The 13,248-nt window shown below is 39.3% G+C and overlaps 8 non-coding genes across 8 annotated transcripts; 3 read left to right on the top strand and 5 right to left on the bottom strand.

Moving 5' to 3' along the window:
* Nucleotides 1-869: 869 nt before the first annotated feature.
* Nucleotides 870-941, bottom strand: TRNAQ-UUG (transfer RNA glutamine (anticodon UUG)). The gene has a single exon. It is a non-coding gene; the product is annotated as a tRNA-Gln (tRNA).
* Nucleotides 942-3,309: 2,368 nt separating this feature from the next.
* TRNAQ-CUG (transfer RNA glutamine (anticodon CUG)) lies at nt 3,310-3,381 on the top strand. The gene has a single exon. It is a non-coding gene; the product is annotated as a tRNA-Gln (tRNA).
* Nucleotides 3,382-4,294: 913 nt separating this feature from the next.
* Nucleotides 4,295-4,366, bottom strand: TRNAQ-UUG (transfer RNA glutamine (anticodon UUG)). The gene has a single exon. It is a non-coding gene; the product is annotated as a tRNA-Gln (tRNA).
* Nucleotides 4,367-4,625: 259 nt separating this feature from the next.
* Nucleotides 4,626-4,697, top strand: TRNAQ-CUG (transfer RNA glutamine (anticodon CUG)). The gene has a single exon. It is a non-coding gene; the product is annotated as a tRNA-Gln (tRNA).
* A 907-nt stretch (nt 4,698-5,604) lies between these two features.
* On the bottom strand, nt 5,605-5,676 carry TRNAQ-UUG (transfer RNA glutamine (anticodon UUG)). Its single transcript has one exon. It is a non-coding gene; the product is annotated as a tRNA-Gln (tRNA).
* A 3,366-nt stretch (nt 5,677-9,042) lies between these two features.
* On the bottom strand, nt 9,043-9,114 carry TRNAQ-UUG (transfer RNA glutamine (anticodon UUG)). Its single transcript has one exon. It is a non-coding gene; the product is annotated as a tRNA-Gln (tRNA).
* Nucleotides 9,115-9,373: 259 nt separating this feature from the next.
* On the top strand, nt 9,374-9,445 carry TRNAQ-CUG (transfer RNA glutamine (anticodon CUG)). The gene has a single exon. It is a non-coding gene; the product is annotated as a tRNA-Gln (tRNA).
* An 881-nt stretch (nt 9,446-10,326) lies between these two features.
* On the bottom strand, nt 10,327-10,398 carry TRNAQ-UUG (transfer RNA glutamine (anticodon UUG)). Its single transcript has one exon. It is a non-coding gene; the product is annotated as a tRNA-Gln (tRNA).
* Nucleotides 10,399-13,248: the final 2,850 nt, after the last annotated feature.

Genomic DNA, 13,248 nt, shown 5'->3' with positions numbered 1-13,248 from the left:
TCTTTTAGAGTTGCCTTTCATTTGCAGATAGATATAACAGCAATAGCTTTGTTTTACAGCCCACTTTGATGGCAGTCTTCTTTGACCAAAGAATATTAATAGTTTCTGGGGATGACTCTCTTTTGCCACAAAGAAACTGCCCACTCTCATATCTCCAAAGCTCCAAGGTATAATGGCTATTAAACTGGCTTTTGATCTCAGCGATTTGCATTGAAAGCCCAGGAGGCCCCTAAAATCAGTTGAATTGTTTCCTGATAATTTAGAGTTTATTTCTTCTTTCGAGAAAGGTGTGATCCAAATAAAGTAAGTACATTTAAACAAGGGCACTTGATCAGTAAATGCACTACTTTCTAGAACTCATAACTCTTGTAAGTTATAAAAAGTTTGCTCTCCATACAGTTTGTCAACTCAAAGAATTACATTTTTTACACATTTAATAAGACCATCAAATTGCTTGAAACATAGGAATGATTGTGAAAGTGAATATGATTCACCAAAATAATTGTATAACATTTTTTAATGTTAATAAAATAGGGCTTTTTCCAATCTTTTCACATCAATGTTGTTTCTGCATGTTCCAGTGAGCAGAGAATCTACTGCACATAGTGTGTACATTTTTCTTTTCATAGAGTTAAGGTTGGATATTATTCATCTGTGGAAAATGTTTCTGAGAGATATCTGGGTGCCCACTCTGATTGACCTTAGGGATTGTACATTAACGATATGTAGTTGCATCACTGTATTGGTATCAGGCACCAAAGTGCATTTAAATGTAATGTCGTGCAGAGAGAGTCGACTGAACTTCTGAATATTAACTCTGTTGAATTGTAATTTGAGAAATTAGAAAATGGAGTGTAAGAGCAAGATAACGGTCCCACCGAGACTTGAACTCGGATCGTTGGATTCAAAGTCCAAAGTGCTAACCATTACACCATGGAACCGTTGCAAGATGCACCTGAGAGCGTTGAATCAGAAATGGTAATATAGAGCACATTTACAATTTTTACAGATTCATAGTCCCAATTGACTGATATCATACAAACACAGCGATGTTGTCGATTGACGTTGTGCTATAGCAATCTCTGTGCTTTATAGAGCATGTAGATCAAATTCTTCCTCTTGAGGCATATGATTAAGCAATATTAAATATTGTTTCTGACTGCCTCTGTTTTGGCATAATGAAGTTCAGCATTTGCGGAAGTATTTAGGTTCCATGGTCTAATGGTTAGTAGGCTGGACTCTGAATTTAGTAATCTGACATGTTATAGCTATATTTTGTTTTCCTTTGGGTGTATTGTCATTTTATGCACATAGATTTCCTAGCAGTGGCTGTGATGAATAGTTCAATTTGATAGCAGCTTCCTTTTGAGAATTTGAAAAAAAAAGAATTAAATAGTCTCTCTGGATGACTCTGCTTTGATTTCTATGTGCACATCCCTTTTGCGTTTCAGAGGGATTGACCAACATACACAACAGTGCTTGGAAGACCTCTTCCTCCCTCATGGCATGTAAAGCTAACCTCTCTCCTACCGTGTGTTTTTTTACTTTTTAACTTCCCCTTCCGAGTCATGATCATGTAACTGAATTTACATTTTTAGATTTTAACTGCAGTAGTTGCTTGTTTTTCATTTTTATTTTTTGTGTACGCATACATCCCTTTTTGTGGGGAGGGGGGAGTGATGTTTGTTTACTTTTATTAGCTAATATAGGTCATTTTATGTCCGCTTACAATATGTGTCAGGATTTTTTATGTCGTTTCCAATCAATGTCTAATATCAAGTGGTTTGCAGCAGTCATACAAAGGCACGTAACACCCCCAAAACACCTACATAAGTTAGAAATACTCCGGAAGAGTACTCAGTTTATGAAAAGGCGGTGAATCCCAAATAGAACTGTAAATGTAAGCTAGCAAGCAGACTGTGCACCCCTGTTTGGAACTATGACCTGTGTGTTGCCCTCTATTAACAGAACAATGTAACTGCAGCCCATGTCACATAAAATAGAAAGTAGAGATTATGCAAATTAACTCCCAGAAGAGCCTGGTGTCACCCCAAAAGGTGTCATGCTTTTCACACCAAGAAACATCCACACATAGATCCCTGCGAACCTCAAAAACGTACAGGAAACCCTGTCCAGCGCTTTGCTCCCAGAGGAGATAAGGTTGAAAAACCACCCTATGTTAAAAGTGTCCATAATCCATGCCAGCTGCCCTGTCTATAGAACCTGGCTGTTCGGGGCCTACGGGCATGAGTGGAAGGGTTTAACCTGCCTGGGTTCTTGGGCATGGTTTCATCATGCCTCAGTTTACAATGGCACTCTGCCACTTTGTCAGGCTTTAAAGAAGCCTGACTCCTGCAGAGCAAAAGATCTGATTATTTCCTTACATGTTTTGTACGTAAGAATGCGGATGGTGCTCTGAGCCTCCTATGGTGGTTATTAAGCATGGTATACATACCATAGCATGTAACTGTGCCTACAAATGGAACATTTTGTTAATTTATTAGGGAGTTGTGAAAATGGCAAAATCAAATTGCCATTACTGACACAGACCAGCTGCCGCTGTCCGGACATTTCGTCGAAAGACATTTCGTCGAAAGACATTTGGTCGACGTAATTTGGTCGAAAGCCAAATGGTCATTTTTTTTATTTATTTATATATATATTTTTTAGGTTGTAGTTTAGGGAAAAAAAGGGGTTTTTAGAAAAAAAGGGGGTTGGGGGGACCCCCCCAAACCCCCCCCAAAAAAAATGTGAAAATAAAAAACAAAGCAATTCGACCATTTGGTTTTCGACCAAATGGTTTCGACCAATTGTCCTGTCGACAATTTTTTTTTGACGAAATGTCTGGCAACCCAGCTGCCGACTGTTGCTATTGACAGGAGTTCCAGGTGTATAAACTGAGGAGATCACCAGTTCAATTACCTGTGAACGCATTTTGAAGCTCATTCACAACCAGTTCATGCCCGTTCTCTCCATTTTGGCTTTCTGGCTGGCCGAGGGGCCCTTCAGTAATGTTCTTTGCTAACCATTACACCATGGGCCCCTTGCTGGTGCAACCTGACAGAGTTGTAACAGAAATGAGAATCGAGATCTCATGCATCATTTTAACAAACTCATATTCCTAGCCCACGGATATTATGCAAATGTGGAACTGTTTAGTTGGTTGTTGCGCAATAGCAAACTCTTTGCTTTACAGCTCATTTGGATAGGATTCTTCCTCTGGAGGCATAAGATAAAAGAATATTGCATACATTCTCTAAAAGGCTCTTTTTTTGCTGCAATGACGTTCATCATGTCACTAAGTATGTAGGTTCCATGGTGTAATGGTTAGCACTCTGGACTCTGAATCCAGCGATCCGAGTTCAAATCTCGGTGGGACCTTGGGAATTACTGTGTTTGTTTTCCTCTCAGTGTCTTGTTTTAATAGCAATGACGCTGCTGTGTCGCTCACTTTCATAGCATTATTCCCTGGGTGCATTTGAAAAAAGAAAGATTTTCCATGGATGACGCTCTTTAGCCACAATGAAACCCACCACTTTCTGTGGTGTGAAAGACCCATGGTGTAATGGTAGCACCCTGGAGGTTGAATCCAATAATTTGCATTCAAATCTCTGTAAGAGTTTACCATCAGTCGAACCTTTCCCTTATCGTTTATTGTGGATGTCTTCTTTGAAGAAAGGTATGATCCAACTAAAGTAAGTACATTCACGAATGGGCCCTTGGTCGGTACAAACAGTATTTATACACCTCAGGCCTTTTGTGAATTAAGAAAAGTGTGTTCTTCGTTCTATTTTTCATCTCAAACTGATACCTTCATTTTACAAACATGTAAAGGCTGTTAAGACGCTTGATTAATATCATTGATTCTGAATGTGGTCGCTTTTCATAGGATTAACCCTTTAACAATTTTGAAAGAGAATGGCGATACAATAGAGCTGCTTTTCCCAAAATGGTATTATTAATGTTGTTGCTGCATCTTCAAGTAAAAAGAGAATCCATTGGGTCACAGATTGAGCATGTTTCTTAACATTGAGTTAAGTTTGAAAATTTCAAATCTTTTATGTATGTTTCCGATGCAGATCTGCCCATCGACTCAGAATGACCTCACTGTTCATACATTTAAAAAAAATGCATAAAGGTTAAGGTGCTAGGCACAAAAGTGGATTTTTATGAAAAGTTATGCCAGAGAGTGAGAGCGAAAATGAATACCCTACACCACTAACCTTATGAATATTACTATCTTTGGCCTATAATTTAAGACAAGAAGGAGACAAAGTGTGTTAGAGCAAGAGAGAGGTTCCACCGAGACTTGAACTCGGATCGCTGGATTCAAAGTCCAAAGTGCTAACCATTACACCATGGAACCCTTGTTGAGCAGAGCTTCATAAGGGCAATGAGAATATAGGGCACAGTCAAGATTTTTACTGACCTATAGTAACCGTTTACTGATATTATATCGAAGCAGCACTGTTGCTGTTGGATGCTGTGCAATCGCAAAGTATTGGCTTCATGTCTCATTTGGATCAAATTCTTCCTCTGGAGTCTAATGATATAGGAATATTACATATTTTCTCTGATGTGCTCTGTTTTTCCAGAATGAAGTGCATCATGCTACTGAATATGTGGGTTCCATGGTGTAATGGTTAGCACTCTGGACTCTGAATCCAGCGATCCGAGTTCAAGTCTCGGTGGGACCTTGGGGCTGCTTCTCTTCTAGAGTTGCCTTTCATTTGCAGATAGATATAACAGCAATAGCTTTGCTTTACAGCCCACTTTGATGGCAGTCTTCTTTGACCAAAGAATATTAATAGTTTCTGGGGATGACTCTCTTTTGCCACAAAGAAACTGCCCACTCTCATATCTCCAAAGCTCCAATGTATAATGGCTATTAAACTGGCTTTTGATCTCAGCGATTTGCATTGAAAGCCCAGGAGGCCCCTAAAATCAGTTGAATTGTTTCCTGATAATTTAGAGTTTATTTCTTCTTTCGAGAAAGGTGTGATCCAAATAAAGTAAGTACATTTAAACAAGGGCACTTGATCAGTAAATGCACTACTTTCTAGAACTCATAACTCTTGTAAGTTATAAAAAGTTTGCTCTCCATACAGTTTGTCAACTCAAAGAATTACATTTTTGACACATTTAATAAGACCATCAAATTGCTTGAAACATAGGAATGATTGTGAAAGTGAATATGATTCACCAAAATAATTGTATAACATTTTTTAATGTTAATAAAATAGGGCTTTTTCCAATCTTTTCACATCAATGTTGTTTCTGCATGTTCCAGTGAGCAGAGAATCTACTGCACATAGTGTGTACATTTTTCTTTTCATAGAGTTAAGGTTGGACATTATTCATCTGTGGAAAATGTTTCTGAGAGATATCTGGGTGCCCACTCTGATTGACCTTAGGGATTGTACATTAACGATATGTAGTTGCATCACTGTATTGGTATCAGGCACCAAAGTGCATTTAAATGTAATGTCGTGCAGAGAGAGTCGACTGAACTTCTGAATATTAACTCTGTTGAATTGTAATTTGAGAAATTAGAAAATGGAGTGTAAGAGCAAGATAACGGTCCCACCGAGACTTGAACTCGGATCGTCCCACCGAGACTTGAACTCGGATCGTTGGATTCAAAGTCCAAAGTGCTAACCATTACACCATGGAACCCTTACAAGATGCACCTGAGAGCGTTGAATCAGAAATGGTAATATAGAGCACATTTACAATTTTTACAGATTCATAGTCCCAATTGACTGATATCATACAAACACAGCGATGTTGTCGATTGACGTTGTGCTATAGCAATCTCTGTGCTTTATAGAGCATGTAGATCAAATTCTTCCTCTTGAGGCATATGATTAAGCAATATTAAATATTGTTTCTGACTGCCTCTGTTTTGGCATAATGAAGTTCAGCATTTGCGGAAGTATTTAGGTTCCATGGTCTAATGGTTAGTAGGCTGGACTCTGAATTTAGTAATCTGACATGTTATAGCTATATTTTGTTTTCCTTTGGGTGTATTGTCATTTTATGCACATAGATTTCCTAGCAGTGGCTGTGATGAATAGTTCAATTTGATAGCAGCTTCCTTTTGAGAATTTGAAAAAAAAAGAATTAAATAGTCTCTCTGGATGACTCTGCTTTGATTTCTATGTGCACATCCCTTTTGCGTTTCAGAGGGATTGACCAACATACACAACAGTGCTTGGAAGACCTCTTCCTCCCTCATGGCATGTAAAGCTAACCTCTCTCCTACCGTGTGTTTTTTTACTTTTTAACTTCCCCTTCCGAGTCATGATCATGTAACTGAATTTACATTTTTAGATTTTAACTGCAGTAGTTGCTTGTTTTTCATTTTTATTTTTTGTGTACGCATACATCCCTTTTTGTGGGGAGGGGGGAGTGATGTCTGTTTACTTATATTAGCTAATATAGGTCATTTTATGTCCGCTTACAATATGTGTCAGGATTTTTTATGTCGTTTCCAATCAATGTCTAATATCAAGTGGTTTGCAGCAGTCATACAAAGGCACGTAACACCCCCAAAACACCTACATAAGTTAGAAATACTCCGGAAGAGTACTCAGTTTATGAAAAGGCGGTGAATCCCAAATAGAACTGTAAATGTAAGCTAGCAAGCAGACTGTGCACCCCTGTTTGGAACTATGACCTGTGTGTTGCCCTCTATTAACAGAACAATGTAACTGCAGCCCATGTCACATAAAATAGAAAGTAGAGATTATGCAAATTAACTCCCAGAAGAGCCTGGTGTCACCCCAAAAGGTGTCATGCTTTTCACACCAAGAAACATCCACACATAGATCCCTGCGAACCTCAAAAACGTACAGGAAACCCTGTCCAGCGCTTTGCTCCCAGAGGAGATAAGGTTGAAAAACCACCCTATGTTAAAAGTGTCCATAATCCATGCCAGCTGCCCTGTCTATAGAACCTGGCCGTTCGTGGCCATTCGGGGCCTAGGGGCATGAGTGGAAGGGTTTAACCTGCCTGGGTTCTTGGGCATGGTTTCATCATGCCTCAGTTTACAATGGCACTCTGCCACTTTGTCAGGCTTTAAAGAAGCCTGACTCCTGCAGAGCAAAAGATCTGATTATTTCCTTACATGTTTTGTACGTAAGAATGCGGATGGTGCTCTGAGCCTCCTATGGTGGTTATTAAGCATGGTATACATACCATAGCATGTAACTGTGCCTACAAATGGAACATTTTGTTCATTTATTAGGGAGTTGTGAAAATGGCAAAATCAAATTGCCATTACTGACACAGACCAGCTGCCGCTGTCCGGACATTTCGTCGAAAGACATTTCGTCGAAAGACATTTGGTCGACGTAATTTGGTCGAAAGCCAAATGGTCGTTTTTTTTATTTATTTATATATATATTTTTTAGGTTTTAGTTTAGGGAAAAAAAGGGGTTTTTAGAAAAAAAGGGGGTTTGGGGGACCCTCCCAAACCCCCCCCCCCAAAAAAAATGTGAAAATAAAAAACAAAGCAATTCGACCATTTGGTTTTCGACCAAATGGTTTCGACCAATTGTCCTGTCGACAAATTTTTTTTGACGAAATGTCTGGCAACCCAGCTGCCGACTGTTGCTATTGACAGGAGTTCCAGGTGTATAAACTGAGGAGATCACCAGTTCAATTACCTGTGAACGCATTTTGAAGCTCATTCACAACCAGTTCATGCCCGTTCTCTCCATTGTGGCTTTCTGGCTGGCCAAGGGGCCCTTCAGTAATGTTCTTTGATAACCATTACACCATGGGCCCCTTGCTGGTGCAACCTCACAGAGTTGTAACAGAAATGAGAATCGAGATCTCATGCATCATTTTAACAAACTCATATTCCTAGCCCACGGATATTATGCAAATGTGGAACTGTTTAGTTGGTTGTTGCGCAATAGCAAACTCTTTGCTTTACAGCTCATTTGGATAGGATTCTTCCTCTGGAGGCATAAGATAAAAGAATATTGCATACATTCTCTAAAAGGCTCTTTTTTTGCTGCAATGACGTTCATCATGTCACTAAGTATATAGGTTCCATGGTGTAATGGTTAGCACTCTGGACTCTAAATCCAGCGATCCGAGTTCAAATCTCGGTGGGACCTTGGGAATTACTGTGTTTGTTTTCCTCTCAGTGTCTTGTTTTAATAGCAATGACGCTGCTGTGTCGCCCACTTTCATAGCATTATTCCCTGGGTGCATTTGAAAAAAGAAAGATTTTCCATGGATGACGCTCTTTAGCCACAATGAAACCCACCACTTTCTGTGGTGTGAAAGACCCATGGTGTAATGGTAGCACCCTGGAGGTTGAATCCAATAATTTGCATTCAAATCTCTGTAAGAGTTTACCATCAGTCGAACCTTTCCCTTATCGTTTATTGTGGATGTCTTCTTTGAAGAAAGGTATGATCCAACTAAAGTAAGTACATTCACGAATGGGCCCTTGGTCGGTACAAACAGTATTTATACACCTCAGGCCTTTTGTGAATTAAGAAAAGTGTGTTCTTCGTTCTATTTTTCATCTCAAACTGATACCTTCATTTTACAAACATGTAAAGGCTGTTAAGACGCTTGATTAATATCATTGATTCTGAATGTGGTCGCTTTTCATAGGATTAACCCTTTAACAATTTCGAAAGAGAATGGCGATACAATAGAGCTGCTTTTCCCAAAATGGTATTATTAATGTTGTTGCTGCATCTTCAAGTAAAAAGAGAATCCATTGGGTCACAGATTGAGCATGTTTCTTAACATTGAGTTAAGTTTGAAAATTTCAAATCTTTTATGTATGTTTCCGATGCAGATCTGCCCATCGACTCAGAATGACCTCACTGTTCATACATTTAAAAAAAATGCATAAAGGTTAAGGTGCTAGGCACAAAAGTGGATTTTTATGAAAAGTTATGCCAGAGAGTGAGAGCGAAAATGAATACCCTACACCACTAACCTTATGAATATTACTATCTTTGGCCTATAATTTAAGACAACAAGGAGACAAAGTGTGTTAGAGCAAGAGAGAGGTTCCACCGAGACTTGAACTCGGATCGCTGGATTCAAAGTCCAAAGTGCTAACCATTACACCATGGAACCCTTGTTGAGCAGAGCTTCATAAGGGCAATGAGAATATAGGGCACAGTCAAGATTTTTACTGACCTATAGTAACCGTTTACTGATATTATATCGAAGCAGCACTGTTGCTGTTGGATGCTGTGCAATCGCAAAGTATTGGCTTCATGTCTCATTTGGATCAAATTCTTCCTCTGGAGTCTAATGATATAGGAATATTACATATTTTCTCTGATGTGCTCTGTTTTTCCAGAATGAAGTGCATCATGCTACTGAATATGTGGGTTCCATGGTGTAATGGTTAGCACTCTGGACTCTGAATCCAGCGATCCGAGTTCAAGTCTCGGTGGGACCTTGGGGCTGCTTCTCTTTTAGAGTTGCCTTTCATTTGCAGATAGATATAACAGCAATAGCTTTGCTTTACAGCCCACTTTGATGGCAGTCTTCTTTGACCAAAGAATATTAATAGTTTCTGGGGATGACTCTCTTTTGCCACAAAGAAACTGCCCACTCTCATATCTCCAAAGCTCCAATGTATAATGGCTATTAAACTGGCTTTTGATCTCAGCGATTTGCATTGAAAGCCCAGGAGGCCCCTAAAATCAGTTGAATTGTTTCCTGATAATTTAGAGTTTATTTCTTCTTTCGAGAAAGGTGTGATCCAAATAAAGTAAGTACATTTAAACAAGGGCACTTGATCAGTAAATGCACTACTTTCTAGAACTCATAACTCTTGTAAGTTATAAAAAGTTTGCTCTCCATACAGTTTGTCAACTCAAAGAATTACATTTTTTACACATTTAATAAGACCATCAAATTGCTTGAAACATAGGAATGATTGTGAAAGTGAATATGATTCACCAAAATAATTGTATAACATTTTTTAATGTTAATAAAATAGGGCTTTTTCCAATCTTTTCACATCAATGTTGTTTCTGCATGTTCCAGTGAGCAGAGAATCTACTGCACATAGTGTGTACATTTTTCTTTTCATAGAGTTAAGGTTGGACATTATTCATCTGTGGAAAATGTTTCTGAGAGATATCTGGGTGCCCACTCTGATTGACCTTAGGGATTGTACATTAACGATATGTAGTTGCATCACTGTATTGGTATCAGGCACCAAAGTGCATTTAAATGTAATGTCGTGCAGAGAGAGTCGACTGAACTTCTGAATATTAACTCTGTTGAATTGTAATTTGAGAAATTAGAAAATGGAGTGTAAGAGCAAGATAACGGTCCCACCGAGACTTGAACTCGGATCGTTGGATTCAAAGTCCAAAGTGCTAACCATTACACCATGGAACCCTTGCAAGATGCACCTGAGAGCGTTGAATCAGAAATGGTAATATAGAGCACATTTACAATTTTTACAGATTCATAATCCCAATTGACTGATATCATACAAACACAGCGATGTTGTCGATTGACGTTGTGCTATAGCAATCTCTGTGCTTTATAGAGCATGTAGATCAAATTCTTCCTCTTGAGGCATATGATTAAGCAATATTAAATATTGTTTCTGACTGCCTCTGTTTTGGCATAATGAAGTTCAGCATTTGCGGAAGTATTTAGGTTCCATGGTCTAATGGTTAGTAGGCTGGACTCTGAATTTAGTAATCTGCCATGTTATAGCTATATTTTGTTTTCCTTTGGGTGTATTGTCATTTTATGCACATAGATTTCCTAGCAGTGGCTGTGATGAATAGTTCAATTTGATAGCAGCTTCCTTTTGAGAATTTGAAAAAAAAAGAATTAAATAGTCTCTCTGGATGACTCTGCTTTGATTTCTATGTGCACATCCCTTTTGCGTTTCAGAGGGATTGACCAACATACACAACAGTGCTTGGAAGACCTCTTCCTCCCTCATGGCATGTAAAGCTAACCTCTCTCCTACCGTGTGTTTTTTTACTTTTTAACTTCCCCTTCTGAGTCATGATCATGTAACTGAATTTACATTTTTAGATTTTAACTGCAGTAGTTGCTTGTTTTTCATTTTTATTTTTTGTGTACGCATACATCCCTTTTTGTGGGGAGGGGGGAGTGATGTCTGTTTACTTATATTAGCTAATATAGGTCATTTTATGTCCGCTTACAATATGTGTCAGGATTTTTTATGTCGTTTCCAATCAATGTCTAATATCAAGTGGTTTGCAGCAGTCATACAAAGGCACGTAACACCCCCAAAACACCTACATAAGTTAGAAATACTCCGGAAGAGTACTCAGTTTATGAAAAGGCGGTGAATCCCAAATAGAACTGTAAATGTAAGCTAGCAAGCAGACTGTGCACCCCTGTTTGGAACTATGACCTGTGTGTTGCCCTCTATTAACAGAACAATGTAACTGCAGCCCATGTCACATAAAATAGAAAGTAGAGATTATGCAAATTAACTCCCAGAAGAGCCTGGTGTCACCCCAAAAGGTGTCATGCTTTTCACACCAAGAAACATCCACACATAGATCCCTGCGAACCTCAAAAACGTACAGGAAACCCTGTCCAGCGCTTTGCTCCCAGAGGAGATAAGGTTGAAAAACCACCCTATGTTAAAAGTGTCCATAATCCATGCCAGCTGCCCTGTCTATAGAACCTGGCCGTTCGTGGCCATTCGGGGCCTAGGGGCATGAGTGGAAGGGTTTAACCTGCCTGGGTTCTTGGGCATGGTTTCATCATGCCTCAGTTTACAATGGCACTCTGCCACTTTGTCAGGCTTTAAAGAAGCCTGACTCCTGCAGAGCAAAATATCTGATTATTTCCTTACATGTTTTGTACGTAAGAATGCGGATGGTGCTCTGAGCCTCCTATGGTGGTTATTAAGCATGGTATACATACCATAGCATGTAACTGTGCCTACAAATGGAACATTTTGTTCATTTATTAGGGAGTTGTGAAAATGGCAAAATCAAATTGCCATTACTGACACAGACCAGCTGCCGCTGTCCGGACATTTCGTCGAAAGACATTTCGTCGAAAGACATTTGGTCGACGTAATTTGGTCGAAAGCCAAATGGTCGTTTTTTTTATTTATTTATATATATATTTTTTAGGTTGTAGTTTAGGGAAAAAAAGGGGTTTTTAGAAAAAAAGGGGGTTTGGGGGACCCCCCAAACCCCCCCCCCCAAAAAAAATGTGAAAATAAAAAACAAAGCAATTCGACCATTTGGTTTTCGACCAAATGGTTTCGACCAATTGTCCTGTCGACAAATTTTTTTTGACGAAATGTCTGGCAACCCAGCTGCCGACTGTTGCTATTGACAGGAGTTCCAGGTGTATAAACTGAGGAGATCACCAGTTCAATTACCGGTGAACGCATTTTGAAGCTCATTCACAACCAGTTCATGCCCGTTCTCTCCATTTTGGCTTTCTGGCTGGCCAAGGGGCCCTTCAGTAATGTTCTTTGCTAACCATTACACCATGGGCCCCTTGCTGGTGCAACCTGACAGAGTTGTAACAGAAATGAGAATCGAGATCTCATGCATCATTTTAACAAACTCATATTCCTAGCCCACGGATATTATGCAAATGTGGAACTGTTTAGTTGGTTGTTGCGCAATAGCAAACTCTTTGCTTTACAGCTCATTTGGATAGGATTCTTCCTCTGGAGGCATAAGATAAAAGAATATTGCATACATTCTCTAAAAGGCTCTTTTTTTGCTGCAATGACGTTCATCATGTCACTAAGTATATAGGTTCCATGGTGTAATGGTTAGCACTCTGGACTCTAAATCCAGCGATCCGAGTTCAAATCTCGGTGGGACCTTGGGAATTACTGTGTTTGTTTTCCTCTCAGTGTCTTGTTTTAATAGCAATGACGCTGCTGTGTCGCCCACTTTCATAGCATTATTCCCTGGGTGCATTTGAAAAAAGAAAGATTTTCCATGGATGACGCTCTTTAGCCACAATGAAACCCACCACTTTCTGTGGTGTGAAAGACCCATGGTGTAATGGTAGCACCCTGGAGGTTGAATCCAATAATTTGCATTCAAATCTCTGTAAGAGTTTACCATCAGTCGAACCTTTCCCTTATCGTTTATTGTGGATGTCTTCTTTGAAGAAAGGTATGATCCAACTAAAGTAAGTACATTCACGAATGGGCCCTTGGTCGGTACAAACAGTATTTATACACCTCAGGCCTTTTGTGAATTAAGAAAAGTGTGT

Source organism: Ambystoma mexicanum, chromosome 5p, assembly GCF_040938575.1.
Source record: "Ambystoma mexicanum isolate Mex_15411 chromosome 5p, UKY_AmexF1_1, whole genome shotgun sequence".
NCBI classification, from domain to species: Eukaryota; Metazoa; Chordata; class Amphibia; order Caudata; family Ambystomatidae; genus Ambystoma; species Ambystoma mexicanum.
This window is presented reverse-complemented; position numbering and strand designations above follow the sequence as displayed.